This window comes from Ammospiza nelsoni, chromosome Z, assembly GCF_027579445.1.
Source record: "Ammospiza nelsoni isolate bAmmNel1 chromosome Z, bAmmNel1.pri, whole genome shotgun sequence".
NCBI lineage: Eukaryota > Metazoa > Chordata > Aves > Passeriformes > Passerellidae > Ammospiza > Ammospiza nelsoni.
In genome coordinates, this window is record NC_080669.1 from 6388901 (window position 1) to 6401971 (window position 13071).

Genomic DNA, 13071 nt, shown 5'->3' on the forward strand with positions numbered 1-13071 from the left:
TATCTCCTTAGAAGATGTTGAGGTAGATCTGAAAAGAAATGAGGTTCTAAATGATAGGTCATGGCCTGTGCCTCATGCTTCTCTCTTGCTACAGGTGACAGAACCAACAGCTGTCTCTCCCCTGGCTCCCGCTGCTCCTGGAGAAGAGGCCAAAGAGGAGCAAATTGAGGCAGATGAACGCCACACTCCATCATTGCCCACACCAGAGTCCGGATATCCTGAGCCTGCAAGTGCCGTTTGTGTGTTGTGCTGTCTTTAGAGCAAGGCAGAGGTGCAACTTTTGGAGCAGCCAGCACTTCCTGTTGCTGGCAGAGGATGCTGAGTGCTGGAGTGCTGCCAGGAGCTAGGGATTTCCTGCAGGCAGCGACAGCAGAACTTGGCCTTTGACCTGTGATGTTGAGGCTCCAATGGGCTGGTGCCTCTGGGAGAGCATGTGGCTGCTTGGCTTATGGAAACTCTGCCTCTTGGCTTGTGCTGCACTATGGCCAATGGCATGTGAAACTGGTCTGGATTTTTCTGGAGTTCTTCTTCAGTTCTACAAAGTCATTTTGGTCCAGGTGTTTTTTGGCTTTTGATAAGGTGCAATGAGTTGGTCTTTTTTCCATGAAACTCTGGGGGAGCCATTATTACCCCGAGTTGCCAAAGAAAGAAAGTGAGCAGGAATGGAGCCACCTGGTGAGGCAAAAAATCAGAAGGGGCAAGCTTCGGTTCTTGCATTTAGAGATGAATTCTACAGCTTTGGCAAGTACCTTTGAAGCTGGAGTGGGGATGAAACTGCAAGTCCTTGACTGCTTTGTCTTTTGCTTAGAAGAGGAAAGCCATCTACCAATGGTTGATGTCTTATTAAAAGTCAACTGGGAAAATTTGTGGCTGGGGAACTGTGTGAGTCAAAAGGCCCCAAGGGGGTGGTAGAAGATCAGCTGAACAAGAGCCAGCCTGGAACCAGGTGTCCAAGAAGGCCAAGGGCATGGTGGGCTGTGTCAGCAGCAGTGGGGCAGCAGGAGCAGGGCAGTGAGCGTGGCCCTGTGCTGGGGAGCACTGCGGCCACAGCTGGAGTGCTGTGTGCAGTTGTGGGCCCTGGGAAGCAGAAAGTCATGGAGGGGCTGCAGCGTGTGCACAGAAGGACACAGGAGCTGGGCAAGGGGTGGAGCACAAGCCCAGTGACAAGGTGCTGAGGGAGCTTTAGTCTGGACAATGGGAGCGTCCTGACGGACCTTCAGGCAGACTTTCACCGATCGCTACAACGCACTGCCCAGCACAAAGGCTCTTTCCCTATTAAACCTGCTCTCACTGCAACAAAGGGCTTTACACACTGGAGGGGGTGGGACTTCCATCTTGTGCCGTGTTGGCTTGTTGGTTTTCTAGGTGAGGAACGCCCTGTTCATTTTCTCCTTTTCCAGCAAGCCAAGATGCTTCCACACAACATTTCCTATCCTTTTGAGCACTGGATGCGAATGCTCTCAAGTTAGGGTATTCCACATCTGCATCAGCAGTAGTAAAGGAGTTGGTCTGTCCTTCCTACTTATCCAACCCAGTGGTATTAGGAACTAAAACCTCTGTTTTACCGATACAACATTTCTTGCTGATAGCATTCAGGGAGAAATTCAGCCTTCTATCCATCTAGACTTCTGTTCAATTGGCCCATTTTTATTTGGTCAGTGGGTGTAAGAATCCCTATATCACTACGAAGTGTTCTGATTTCTCCTTAGAAGATGTGGTGATAGATCTGAAAAGAAATGAGGTTCTGAATGATAGGTCATGGTCTGTGCCTCATGCTTCTCTTTTGCCACATCTGACAGAACCAACAGCCGTCTCTCTCCTGGCTACCGCTGCTCCTGGAGAAGAAGCCCGAGAGCAGCAAATTGAGGCAGATGAACGACAGACTCCATCATTGCCCACACCAGAGCCTGGATATCTCGAGCCTCTAAGTGCCAGTTCTGGATGGTGCTGTCATTAGAGCAAGGCAGAGGTGCAAGTTTCAGAGCAGCCAGCACTTCCTGTTGCTGGCTGAGGTTGCTGAGTGCTAGAGTCCTGCCAGGAGCTAGGAATTTCCTGCAGGCAGCAACAACAGAACTTGGCCTTTGACCTGTGATGTTGAGGCCCCAAAGGGCTGATGCCTCTGGGAGAGCATCTGGCTGCTTAGCTCAGGGAAGCTCCATCCCTGGGCTTCTGCAGTGCTATGGCCGAGGGCACACGTGGTAGTGCTGGAGGTCACAGACCTTTGTTCTTTGTTTTCCCCTTTCGGAATGATGTGTTTGGCTTGTGAGACTGCTCTGCAAAAATTCGTTAGTAATTCTTCAGTTCTACGAAGTCTTTTGGGGCAGATGTCTTTTGGTTTTTGATAAGCTTCAAGGAAATGGTTGTGTTGTCTATGAAGCTGTAGGTTCTATTCTTATCCTATGTTGCCAAACAAAGAAAGTGAGTAGATATGAAGCCTCCTGGTGAGGCAAGAAAGCATAAGGGGCAAGGTTCTGCTGTTGCAGTTAGTGATGAAGTCTGCAGCTTTGGCAATTGCCTTGGGGCCTGGAGTCCGGGTGAAGCTGTAAGTCTTTGACTGCTTTCTGCTCTTGCTCAAAACAAGAAGGCCATCTTGAAATGGCTGATGCTGTGTTTAAATTCAAAGGGTCAAATCTGTGCCTGGGGAGCTGCGATTGTCAGAAGGCCCCAGGGGTGTGGTAGAAGATCAGCTGAACAAGAGCCAGCCTGGGACCAGGTGTCCAAGAAGGCCAAGGGCGTGGTGGCCTGTGCCAGCAGCAGTGGGGCAGCAGGAGCAGGGCAGTGAGCGTGGCCCTGTGCTGGGCAACGCTGCGGCCACAGCTGGAGTGCTGTGTGCAGTTGTGGGCCCTAGGAAGCAGAAAGTCATGGAGGAGCTGCAGTGTGTGCACAGAAGGACAGGGGAGCTGGGCAACGTTGTGGAGCACAAGCCCAGTGAGGAGGTGCTGAGGGAGCTTTTTCTCGTACAACAGGAGGCACACAAGGGATCTTCATCCATCCCTACACAACAGTGCTCACCACATGGGCCATTTCTCTACTAAACATCCTCTCATTGTATCCAAGTGCTTTAGACACTGGAGTGGGTGACACTTCCATCTTGTGCCTTGTTGGCTTGTTGGTTGGCTAGGAGAGGTTTGCCCTGATAATTTTCTCTATTTCCAGCAAGCAAAGATGCTTCTGCACAGCTTTTCCTGCCCCTTTTGCAGCACTGGATGACATTTTGATCCAGTTTGAAATTTCCACGTTGTCAGCTGCAGTTGCAAATTCATTACTGTCGCTTTCCTACTTTTCACTCCAGAGCTGAAAGCTGCGATTTACAAAAACAAGGTTGCTTGCAGATAGCAGCCAGGGAGGAATATCAAGCTCATATCCATCTAGAGTACTGTTGAATTGGCCCATTTTAAATTGTTCACTGGCATTCAGAATCCCTATGTCGCTGTGATATGTTCTGATTAATCCTTAGAAGATGTGGTGGGATATCTAAAAAGAAATAAGGTTCTAAATGACAGGTGACAGCCTGTCCCTCATGCTTCTCTCTTGTCACAGATGACAGAACCAACAGCCATCTCTCCCCTGGCTCCCTCTGCTGCTGGAGAAGAAGCCCAAGAGGAGCAAATTGAGGTGGATGAACGCCAGACTCCATCATTGGTCACACCAGAGCCTGGATATCCTGAGCCTGTAAGATACAGCTAGCCTTGAGTGCAAGGCAGAGGTGCAAGTTTCAGAGCAGCCACCGCTTCCTGTTGCTGGCTGAGGGTGCTGAGTGCTGGAGTCCTGCCAGGAGCTAGGGATTTCTTGCCGGCAGCGTCAGCACAGGCAGCATCCGCACAGCTTGGCCTTTGACCTGTGATGTTAAAGCCCTAAAGAGCTGGTGCCCCTGGGAGAGCATCAGGCTGCTTGGCTCAGGGAAGCTCTATTTCATGGCTTCTGCATTGCAGTGGCTGTGGGCACAAGTTGTAATGCTGTAGGTCACGGGTCTTTGTTTGTTTGTTTTCCGTTTTTGGAACGGTGTGTTTAGCTTGTGAGTCTGGTGTGGAGTTTTCTTGAGTTCTTCTTCAGTTCTACAAAGTCTTTTGTACCAGGTGACTTTTAGCTTTTGACAAGCTGCAAGGAGATGGTTGTGTTGTCTGTGAAGCTGTGGGGGGCCATTCTTATCCTGTGTGGCCAAAGAAAGAAAGAAAGTAGTTATGAAGCCTCCTTGTGAGCCAAGAAAGCAGAAGGGGCAAGTTTCTGTTGTTGCATTTAGTGATGAAGTCTGTAGCTTTGGGAAGTGCCTTGCAGGCTGGATTGGGGGTGAAGCTGCAAGACCTTGACTGCTGTCATGTGTTGCTGAAAACAAGAAGGCCATCTTGAAATGCTAAATGCTGTATTTGAAGGCAAATGGGCAACTCTGTGGCTGGGGAGCTGCATGAGTCAAAAGGCCCCATGAGCGCCATAGAAGATCAGCAGAAGAAGAGCCAGGACTAGACAAGGTGTCCAAGGAGGCCAAGGGCATGGTGGCCTGTGTCAGCAGCAGTGGGGCAGCAGGAGCAGGGCAGTGAGCGTGGCCCTGTGCTGGGGAGCACTGCGGCCACAGCTGGAGTGCTGTGTGCAGTTGTGGGCCCCTGGGAAGCAGAAAGTCATGGAGGGGCTGCAGCGTGTGCAGAGAAAGACAGGGGAGCTCGGCAAGGGAATGGAGCACAAGCCCAGTGACAAGGTGCTGAGGGAGTTTTAGTCTGGACAAAGGGAGTGTCCTGACGGACCTTCAGGCAGACTTTCACCGATCGCTACAACGCACTGCCCAGCACAAAGGCTCTTTCCCTATTAAACCTGCTCTCACTGCAACCAAGGGCTTTACACACTGGAGTGGGTGGGACTTCCATCTTGTGCCGTGTTGGCTTGTTGGTTTTCTAGGTGAGAAACGCCCTGTTCATTTTCTCCTTTTCCAGCAAGCCAAGATGCTTCCTCACACTTCCCGCCCTTTTGAGCACTGGACGCGAATGCTCTCGAATTAGAGTTTTCCTTATCTGCATCAGCAGCAGTAAAGGTGTTGGTGTGTCCTTCCTACTTTTCCAACTCAGAGCTACTAAGAACTAAAAGCTCTGTTTTACGGATGCAAAGTTTCTTTCTGATAGCAGTCAGGGAGAAATATCAACCTTCTATCCATCTAGAGTTTTGTTGAATTGGCCCATTTAAATTTGGTCAGTGGGCGTAAGAATCCCTATATTACTACGAAGTGTTCTGATTTCTCCTTAGAAGATGTGGTGGTAGATATGAAAAGAAATGAGGTTCTGAATGAGGAAGGCAGAGGTGCAAATTTCAGAACAGCCAGTGCTTCGTATTGCCGGCTGAGGATGCTGAGTTCTGGTGTGCTGCCAGGAGCTCAGGATTTCCTGCAAGCAGCATCAGCAGAACTTGGCTTTTGACCTGTGATGTTGAGGCCCCAAAGGGTTGTTGTCTCTGGGAGAGCATGTGGCTGCTTGGCTCAAGGAAGCTCTATCTCTGGGCTTGTACTTTGCTATGGCCAATGGCATGTGTAACTGGACTGGAGATTTCTTGAGTTATTCTTCACATCTACAAAGTCTTTTCCATCAACTGTCTTTTGGCTTTTGATATGGTACAAGGAGATGGTTCTGTTGTTCATGGAGCTGTGGGTGGCCATTCTTGTCCTGTCTGGCAAACAAAGTGACTAGTTATGAAGCCTCCGGGTGAGGCAAGAAAGAAGAAGGGGCAAGTTTCTGTTATGCATTTAGTGATGAAGACTGCAGCTTTGGCAAGTGACTTGGGGCCTGGACTAAGTGTGAAGCTCAAAGTCTTGACCGCTGTCATGTGTTGCTGAAAACAAGAAGGCCATCTTGAAATGCTTAATGCTGTATTTGAAGGAAATAGTCAACTCTCTGGCTCGGAAGCTGCATGAGACAAAAGGCCCCATGAGCGCCATAGAAGATCAGTTTAAAAAGAGCCAGTCCTGGACCAGGTGTCCAAGAAGGCCAGGGGCATGGTGATCTGTGTCTGCAGCAGTGGGGCAGCGGGATGAGGGCAGCGAGCAAGGCCCTGCGCTCGGCAGCACTGCAGCCACAGCTGGAGTGCTGTGTGCACTTGTGGGCCCCTGGGAAGCAGAAAGTCATGGAGGGGCTGCAGTGTGTGCAGAGAAGGACAGGGGAGCTGGGCAAGGGAATGGACCACACGCCCATAGAGGAGGTGCTGAGCGATCTTTAGCCTTGACAATGGGAGATTCATGAGGGACTTTCAGGCAGACTTCCATCATTTCCCTCATAATAGTGCTCATCACACGGGCCATTTCCCTGCCAAACATCCACTCACTGAATTCAAGTGCTTTAGACACTTGAATGGGTGACACTTCCATCTTGTGCCTTGTTGGCGTGCTGGCTTGTTGGTTTGCTAGGAGAGGTTTGCCCTGATCATTTTTGCTTTTTCCAGCAAGCTAACATGCTTTTCCACCAGGTTTCCTACCCGTTTCCAGCCCTGGATGAGATTGTCATCCAGTTACAGTTTTCCATGTCTTTCGCTGCAGTAGCAAAAAGTTGGCGTCTCCTTCCTACTTTTCCAAATTAGAGCTTTCCAGAACTTAAAATTCTGTTTTACAGAGGCAACATTGCTTGCTGATAGCCACCATGGAGGAATATCAACCCTATATCCATCTAGAGTTCTGTTGAATTGGCCGATTTAAATTTGGCCAGTGGGTGTAAGAATCCCGATATCTCTATGAAGTGTTCTGGTATCTTCTTAGAAGATGTGGTGGTAGACCTGAAAAGAAATGAGGTTCTGAATGATAGGTCATGGCCTGTGCCTCATGCTTCTCTCTTGCCACAGGTGACAGAACCAACAGCCATCACTCCTCTGGCTCCCGCTGCTCCTGGAGAAGAAGCCCAAGAGGAGCAAATTGAGGTGGATGAAGGCCACACTCCATCATTGCCCACAGCAGAACCTGGATATCCTGAACCTGTGAGTGCCAATTGTGGGTTGTGCTGTCTTGCGAGCAAGGCAGAGGTGCAAGTTTCAGAGGAGCCAGCACTTTCTGTTGCTGACTGGGCATGCTGAGTGCTGGAGTGCTGCCAGGAGCTAGGGATTTCCTTCAGGCAGCATCAGCAGAACTTGGCCTTTGACCTGTGATGTTCAGGCTCCAATGGGCTGGTGCCCCAGGGAGAGCACCTGGCTGCTTGGCTCATGGAAACTCTGTCTGTTGGCTTGTGCTGCACTATGGCCGATGGCATGTGAAACTGGTCTGGATTTTTCTGGAGTTCTTCTTCAGTTCTACAAAGTCTTTTTGGCCCAGCTGTTCTTTGGCTTTTGATAAGGCGCAATGAATTGGTCTTTTGTCCTTGAAGCTCTGGGGGAGCCATTATTACCCCGAGTTGCCAAAGAAAGAAAGTGAGCAGGAATGGAGCCACCTGGTGAGGCAAAAATTTTGAAGGGGCAAGTTTTGGTTGTTGCATTTAGTGATGAATTCTACAGCTTTGGCAAGTGCCTTGGAAGCTGGAGTGGGGATGAAACTGCAAGTCCTTGACTGCTTTGTCTTTTGCTTAGAAGAGGAAGGCCACCTACTAATGGTTGATGTCTTATTAAAAGTCAACTGGGAAAAGCTGTGGCTGAGGAGCTGCGTGAATTAATATGCCCCAGGGGGGGTAGAAGATCAGCTGAACAAGAGCCAGCCTGGGACCAGGTGTCCAAGAAGGCCAAGGGCATGGTGGCCTGTGCCAGCAGCAGTGGGGCAGCAGGAGCAGGGCAGTGAGCGTGGCCCTGTGCTGGGGAGCACTGCGGCCACAGCTGGAGTGCTGTGTGCAGTTGTGGGCCCTGGGAAGCAGAAAGTCCCTGAGGGGCTGCAGCGTGTGCACAGAAGGACAGGGGAGCTGGGCAAGGGGTGGAGCACAAGTCCAGTGAGGAGGTGCTGAGGAGTTTTAGTCTGGACAATGGGAGGCATAGGAGGAATTTTCAGACAGACATCCATCAATCCCTACATAACAGCGCTCACCGCAAGGACCGTTTCCCTACCAAATATCCCCTCCCTGAATCTATGTCGTTTACACGCTGGAATGGGTGACACTTCAGTCTTGTGCCTTGTTGTCTTGTTGGGCTTGTTGGTTTGTTGGTTTGCTAGGAGAGGTTTGCTCTGTTCATTTTCTCCTTTTCCAGAAAGCTAAGATGCTTCTGCACATTGTTTCCTACCCTTTTCCAGCCCTGGATGAAACTGTGATTCAGTTTGAATTTTTCATGTCTGCAGCAGGAGTAGCAAAGGTGTTGTTAACACATTCCTACTTTTCGAATTCACAGCTTTCAAAAACTGAAAACTGCATTGTACAGAGAAAACATTGCTTGTTGATAGCAGCCAGGGAGGAATATCAACCCTTTATCCATCTAGGGTTCTTTTGAACTGGCCCAATATAAAGTGGTCAGTGGGAATTAGAATGCCTATGTCGCTACGAATATTTCTGATTTCTCCTTAGAGGATGTGGTGGTAGATCTGAAAAGAAATGAGGTTCTGAATGATAGGTCATGGCCTCATGCTTCTTTCTTGCCACATATGACAGAACCAACAGCCATCTCTCCCCTGGCTCCCTCTGCTGCTGGAGAAGAAGCCCAAGAGGAGCAAGTTGAGATGGATGAAGGCCAGACTCCCTCACTTGCCTCGACAGAGCCTGGATATCCTGAGCCTGTAAGTGACATCAAGTCTTGAGTGCAAGGCAGAAGTGCAAGTTTCAGAGCAGCCACCGCTTCCTGTTGCTGGCTGAGGGTGCTGAGTGCTGGAGTCCTGCCAGGAGCTAGGGATTTCTTGCCGGCAGCGTCAGCAGTACTTGGCATTTGACCTGTGATGTTGAGGCCCTAAAGAGCTGGTGCCCCTGGGAGAGCATCTGGCTGCTTGGCTCAGGGAAGCTCTATTTCATGGCTTCTGCATTGCAGTGGCTGTGGGCACAAGTTGTAATGCTGTAGGTCACTGGTCTTTGTTTGTTTTCCGTTTTTGGAACAGTGTGTTTAGCTTGTGAGTCTGGTGTGGAGTTTTCTTGAGTTCTTCTTCAGTTCTACAAAGTCTTTTGTACCAGGTGACTTTTAGCTTTTGACAAGCTGCAAGGAGATGGTTGTGTTGTCTGTGAAGCTGTGGGGGGCCATTCTTATCCTGTGTGGCCAAAGAAAGAAAGTAAGTAGTTATGAAGCCTCCTTGTGAGCCAAGAAAGCAGAAGGGGCAAGTTTCTGTTGTTGCATTTAGTGATGAAGTCTGTAGCTTTGGGAAGTGCCTTGCAGGCTGGATTGGGGGTGAAGCTGCAAGTCCTTGACTGCTGTCATGTGTTGCTGAAAACAAGAAGGCCATCTTGAAATGCTAAATGCTGTATTTGAAGGCAAATGGGCAACTCTGTGGCTGGGGAGCTGCATGAGTCAAAAGGCCCCATGAGCGCCATAGAAGATCAGCAGAAGAAGAGCCAGGCCTAGACAAGGTGTCCAAGGAGGCCAAGGGCATGGTGGCCTGTGTCAGCAGCAGTGGGGCAGCAGGAGCAGGGCAGTGAGCGTGGCCCTGTGCTGGGCAGCGCTGTGGCCACAGCTGGAGTGCTGTGTGCACTTTATGGCTTCTGAAAAGCAGAAACTATTGGACGGGCTGCTGTGATTTCACAAAAAGACACGGGAGCTGGGCAAGGGAATGGAGCACAAGCCCAGTGAAAATGTGCTGAGGGAGCTTTAGTCTGGACAATGGCAGGGTCCTGACGGACCTTCAGGCAGACTTCCATCAATCACTATAACACAGTGCTCAGCTCAAGGGCTGTTTCCCTACTAAACCTGCTGTCACTGCAACCAAGGGGTTTACACAGTGGAGTGGGTGACGTTCCATCTTGTGCCTTTTTGGCTTGTTCGTTTTCTAGAAGAGGTTTCTAGAGGACTAGTGAAGGAGTTGGTGTCTCCTTCCTACTTTTTCCATTTAGAGCTATTAAGAACTAAAACCGCTGTTTTACAGATGCAACATTGTTTGCCGATAGCCACCATGGAGGCATATCAACCCTATATCCATCTAGAGTTGTATTGAGTTGGCCCATTTTAATTTAGTCAGTGGGCGTAAGAATCCCTATATCATTATGAAGTGTTCTGATTTCTCCGTAGAAAATGTGGTGGTAGTTCTGAAAAGAAATGAGGTGCTGAATAATAGGTCATGGCCTGTGCCTCATGCTTCTCTCTTGCCACAGCTTAAAGAACCAACGGCTGTCTCTCCCGTGGCTCCCGCTGCTCCTGAAGAAGAAGTCCAAGAGGAGCAAATTGAGATGGATGAAGGCCAGACTCCAACATTGCCCACACCAGAGTCTGGATATCCTGAGCCTGTAAGAGCCAGTGTGCGTTGTGCTCTGTTTGGTGCAAGGCAGAGGCGCAAGTTTTGGAGCAGCCAGTGCTTCCTGTTGCTGGCTGAGGATGCTGAGTGCTGGCGTTCTGCCAGGAGCTAGGGATTTCCTGCAGGCAGCAACAGCAGAACTTGGCCTGTGATGTTAAGGCCCCAAAGGCTTTTGCCTCTGGGAGAGCATGTGGCTGCTTGGCTCAGGGAAGCTCTGTCTCTGGGCTTCAGCGGTGCTATGGCCGAGGGCACACGTGGTAGTGCTGGAGGTCACGGACCTTTGTTTCTTTGTTTTCCCTTTTCGGAATGTTGTGTTTGGCTTTTGAGGCTGCTCTGCAATAATTCTTGAGTAATTCTTCAGTTCTACAAAGTTTTTTGGGCCAGATTTCTTTTGTTTTTTGATAAGCCTCAAGGAAATGGTTGTGTTTTCTGTGAAGCTGTAGGTTCTATTCTTATCCTGTGTTTCCAAAGAAAGAAAGTGACTAGTTATGAAGCCTCCGAGTGAGGCAAGAAAGCAGAAGGGGCAAGTTTCTTTTGAGGCATTTAGTGAGGAAGTCAGCAGCTTTGGCAATTAATTTGGGGCCTGGAGTGCGGATGAAGCTGCTAGCCCTTGACTGCTTTCTGGTGTTGCTCAGAACATGACAGCCATCTAGAAATGGCTGATGCTGTATTTGAAGTCAAATGGTCAAATCTGTGGCTGGGGAGCTGGATGGGACTGTAGGCCGCAGTGGTGCGGTAGAAGATCAGATGAAGATGAGCCAGCCTGGGACAAGGTGTCCAAGGAGGCCAAGGGCATGGTGGCCTGTGTCAGCAGCAGTGAGGCAGCAGGAGCAGGGCAGTGAGCGTGGCCCTGTGCTGGGCATTGCTGCGGCCACAGCTGGAGTGCTGTGTGCAGCTGTGGGCCCCTGGGAAGTAGTAAGTCATGGAGGGGCTGCAGTGTGTGCACAGAAGTACAGGGGAGCAGGGCAAGGGTGTGGAGCATAAGGCCAGTGAGGAGGTGCTGGGGAAGCTTTAGTCTGGACAATGGGAGGTTTATGAGGAACTTTCAGGCAGACTTCTATTAATCCCTACACAACAGTGCTCATCATTGTTTTGCGGAGAAAAGAAGAAATCCTCACAACTTTGTAAAAGTTATAAAGCTTGGTGTGTTTATTACAGCGCTGGACACATGCGGAGATAGCTCTCCTCAGAAAAGTCATGTGTGCCTCTGAGAACTTCAGGTCTCTTTTTATCTCTCTCTCAAATGCATATGCATACAGTTTCACAATAGGTTCATACATATTCATTTTTATGGGTTTCGTGTGACTTTTACCATTAGTTCCTTTTAATCAGAAAAAATTCTGAGGTCATGTTGACTTGCCCTTACAGCAGTCCCTGTCTCTCTCTATCATCTTCTGTCTCCTCCCTTTATCTCTGTCGTTAACTGAAGTAACATCACTGAGCTTAGGCCTTGCAGTCTGGCTAAATAAATACAATTTCTTGCCACAGACTCAACTCAAAAATGTAGATTTCACCTATATTAAAATGGATTGCTATCCTGGAACATTTTTACTTTACTTCATTCCCCCCTTTCCTAAAAGGACGAAGTGAATTCTTTTACTTCGTACAAATTCCTTTGACAACAAGTGTTTTTTAGTTCTTTACCAGTACGTTTGATAATGGATAATCTTAAAACTTTTTCTTTCTTATATTAACAAAGCTACAATGGGATGACACAACTTATTAAAGATTCCATTTGCAGTGAGTGACCACCCAAAGATCACATCCCACCAGTGATGACCTGCACTTTGTTCTATTCTTTGCAGAATTCTAGTTATTTCTTTTTGTATCACACTGGACAGTTCTCTCTGCTTCCTTGAGTTTTTCTTCAAGGTCTTTAGTAGGTCTTGGTGCTTAATTCACTGTTTTACTAATGTAAGTTCCATAGGTCCATCCCAATAGAGGTAGGTGATAGTCTGTGATACATTGTATAATTGGTTTTAACCAGCTGGTGGGATGTCACTGGGGCCAAGTATGGAAAATCACACCTGATAATCTTAACATAATTACAAATACAGAAATTAGAATGATTTCTACTAGACAGAATAACATTATTGCTATCAATTTTTACAGCAGCACAGGCAGTTCTCAGGCACACACACCCTTTTCCAGTATATACAAGCACAGTTTTCTGGTCAGTGATTGGATGAATTTCAAAGTGGCAAATACTCTGTTCAGTGTCTAGACACACATCTTGGGCATTAATAGTATTGCTTTCACAAATGAATCCCTTTTCTTCTCTAGTAATGCAGGACTCTAAGTTTACTGTCTGCCACTTTCCATTCATCTTTCGTGCCCACACTCTATGTTCTGAAGGATAGAGTATTGTTTTTTCATGGTTTATTCCTAGTGCAATGATAGGATGGATAACATAAACAGTGGCATTACATATGGTAAGCACAAAGGCAGTGGCCACATTAGAAGCAGGATGATAGGTGCAATTCACCATAGTCTACCAGGACTGAAACTTCCTTTCAAAATCAGTTGCATTATCCCACACAATTTTATGAATTTCAACTGGAAAATTACCTTCACTCCCTTCCCGTATGATCAGAGCTGCTGTTGCCTGCATCCATAACTGTGCTTGTATACAACTGAAAGCTAAAGACACATTAACTTGAACTGTACTAAGTGCTTCTACTATTAACTTGTGGTCTTGGTCCCCGGCCATTTCCCACTTTGGCAGTACTTTTGAAATCTGCCACTGGCTAGTTTCTAATGCCAATAGAGAT

The 13071-nt window shown here is 48.4% G+C and overlaps 1 pseudogene; it reads left to right on the forward strand.

The window, feature by feature from the left end:
* The window catches only part of LOC132086438 (serine/threonine-protein kinase PAK 3-like), a 52401-nt pseudogene that overhangs the window by 12233 nt on the left and 27097 nt on the right, over positions 1–13071 (forward strand).